This window comes from Galeopterus variegatus, unplaced genomic scaffold (genome assembly GCF_000696425.1).
Source record: "Galeopterus variegatus unplaced genomic scaffold, G_variegatus-3.0.2 Scaffold9618, whole genome shotgun sequence".
NCBI lineage: Eukaryota > Metazoa > Chordata > Mammalia > Dermoptera > Cynocephalidae > Galeopterus > Galeopterus variegatus.
This window is the reverse complement of record NW_007735729.1, coordinates 33,471-36,817: the sequence shown is the minus strand read 5'-3', so window position 1 is coordinate 36,817 and position 3,347 is coordinate 33,471.

The following is a 3,347-nucleotide window of genomic DNA, read 5'->3' as shown; positions in this document are numbered from 1 at the left end:
TGCTGGCTGTTTTTCCTAAGCTAGGACCGGGTACTGATTGCGTTGTGAGAGATGTCTAAGCTGGGCTTCTGGACTTCAGTGACCTCTCCTCTAGCACACACGTTTTACCCTCCTTAATTCATGTTCCAGTGCATTCTTATCAAACAGCAAGCAATCATTAAAAAAAAAAAATGTGCCACACTGTTGTGTTGAGGGGAAAAGAGAATGGCGAAAGGGGAAACAGTCTTCAGGGTGAATCTTTCTGAGGAAAGCAAATTTGAGGTGAGGCCAAGAGGTTTATGACACCCCCAGAGTCATTCCTCAGAGCCGCCCTCAGCTCCCTCCCATGGGCTGGGCCCAGTGGTGGCAGAAGCAGGCATGGGCCACCCTCCAGGGTGCACAGGTCATGGGGTGACAGGCACACAGACAGACAGAGTCAGTACGTGAGGCCACTGCTGTCCATTTTACAGACAGTGTCACCAAGGCCCAGCCTTGTTAACCAGCCTCACCCAACGTTGCATAGGAAGTGTTGGAGATGGTTTGGGTCCGGGGACCTGGTCTTCTCTCCCGGTTCCAGCCATACCCTCTTTTCCACATTTACAGCACATCACTTGCTCATCTCTAAGTAACAGGACTTAGAAAAGTCCCTCTCAGAGACAGCCAGACAGTGTAGGTGTTATCCTGCTAGAAGCACTTGGGGAAAAGAAGAATTTTAGATAAAACTGTGAAAAACTTCGCTAATAACCCATGCCACCGCCCCCATCCTCCCACTAGGTGATGTCCCTCTGGAGTAGAAGTCCTTCCTCCCCCAGGAAGAAAAAGGCCAGTGGCTTGGTTTTCCCTGGCTGGACACAGAACTCAGAGTTAACAATCTTCAATAATAAATAACAGAAGAGGAGGAGGGAGAAGAAGCAGGGAAAATGAAATGAGAGAAGCAAACTGAGCCCTTGTAAGGTGAGGGGTGCGATCCTCAGTGAGGCTGGCAGAACGCATCAAAACCACAGAAGAAACCCCGCAGGAAGTTTAAGGAGAAGGGCACGGCGACCATCCTGGGAGCAGACTTGAACTCCCGGCTGCTCACCGAGATGGCATCAGCCAGACCCAGGCTCTGAAGAGCAGGAGGAGGAAATCTGACCTGACGGTACAGCCCCACCTCCCCGCCCGGAGGAAAAGCCCTCGCCTTCTCTCCAAACGCCCAGGGAGGTTTTTAGAAAACTGACTTAGGAAGCAAAAGTAAACCCCCAGAGCCATAAAACTTTGTTGCTAACTCTTCCCATCCTTTCCCCAAATTGAATATTTTTATAGGTTCTATTAATTTCCTGTGGCTGCTGTAACAAATTGCTGCAAACTTGGTGGCTTAAATCAACGGAAATGTATTCCCTTACAGTTCTGGAGGCTGGAAGTCAGAAATCAAGGTGCTGGCAGGGCCGAGCTCCCTCTGAAGGCCCCAGGGGAGGATCCTTCCTTGTCTCTTCTGGCTCCTGGTGGCCCAAGGTGCTCCTTGTGGCTGTGCCACTGCGAGCTCTGCCTCCATCTTCACACGGCCTTCTCCTCTGTGTATGTCTCTCCTCTTCTGTCTCTTATAAGGACACTCTCCATTGGAGTAGGTCTTACCTGGATAATCCAGGGTGATCTCATCTCAAGATCCCTAACTTAATCACATCTGCAAAGACACTTTGGGGTCAGGTTCCTGGGAATAGGACATGGACATATCTTTTCGGTACCATCACTTAGTGTACCACATGGATAAATGAAATATACCCTAAAAATTGGTCAGATTAAATACAATGTGAATTCAGCAAAAATCTTAGTATACAGAGAAATATATTTTAAGAGCAATTTCCAAATAGTACTAACTTGGTTGAGATTTTCAGCTTAGAATTTTATTTTCTGGTCTGTTTGGTTTAAATAAAGCTTTAAGACTGGAGTCACACCTTTTCTCCACTCAGATCAAGGCACCCCAGGAGCCAGGCTGGGGCTGGTGTCTGAGTCATAAATGACACTCCCCCCTTCCTCTTGTCAGGACCTCCCTGTGCAGGGGAGGAGAAAAGCCTTTCCCCTCTACCCATCAGTACATCCACAGGCAGTCAGATTAGACTGATAAAAGATGGATTAGCAAGAGAAAAAGAAGCAGAAGCTTCTGAACAAGCCTGGAGCTCACACATGGGCACTCTCAGAGATGACTCAGTCAAAGGGGTGTTTACAACGTGGGCTTACTTAGCATCTTAACTGAGAACATTGATCTGTAGGAAGTGACAGGACAAAGGAGAAAGACTGAGCTTTTAAGGGCAGCAATTGTGGGAAGGCAAATACATGAGGAAGGTAATGGTCCATAATGTCTAGTTAGGAAGGGTAGTTATGTAGGTTCCTCTGGTGCCATCCCCAGTTGTGTCCTGTGATTAACTTCTGTCCTCATGGAAGAGAGGAGGGGGTATTCCTCTACAAATTTATGCTCAGCTTTAAGGCAAAGACGGGGAGGGCAGAGAGCTCTTCCTGTTTCTGCTTCTTCTCAATTGCCTTTGGCTCAAAATAATTCTTATGCCAGAGTGGCATATTTTGGGGTAGCACATTCTGTAACCTTTCACCTGAAAAGTTTGCAAAATCCTGGGGGGCCACCCCTGTCTTGCAAATCAATTCCCTCCTCACCAATTCACCAGATATGCCCAGTCATGAGCGACCTTCTATGAGGGGCCAAATGTTAATCCCTGTTGCATTGTGGATCTCCCAGACTTGACCTGCCAGAGGGTCTGACAGTGGCTCAGGGGGGCAGGCTGCTCTCAGGTGCAACATGACAAGGACGAGCTTTTGGAATATGTTGCCTTCTGCAATTTTAAGAAAATAATCTAAGTGATTCATTTTCAGAAATAATTCAAGTCCAGCGCAAAAGTTGTCTGACTGGTCCAGCCCATTCCTGGGGGGTCGCTGACTAGATAAAGTTGTCCTTGAGATGGTAATGAGTTACCAGCCCTTTATTGTTCTCTTCATTTCCTAATGTTTCTCCTTTCACAGGGTCTTGGGTGGGCCTTTTTCTTGGGCTTGTCCTGAGACCTCAGACAAAGAAATTTCCTACAAGGGGGTAGTAAGTTGGGGTACTCTTAGACGTCATCCGGGAAGACTGTGCACCCCGTAGTCCTCTCAGCCAGCCATGAGGCGGGGCAGGGACTTGTGCACTAGGGAATAAACTGCTGCTCCAGCCCTTTCCCGTGTGCCTGCCCGTCAGACACCGAACCTTGCAAGGCCGTAATTAAAGTCTCACTTCGCTGGACCTCGTGTCTCCGTGTCCGTCCCTTGGCCTTGGATGGGTGAGGGCATTTCTCACAGCAATCAAGGACAATGTTGTCACAGAGCTGATGCTCCTTTGCTCGAAT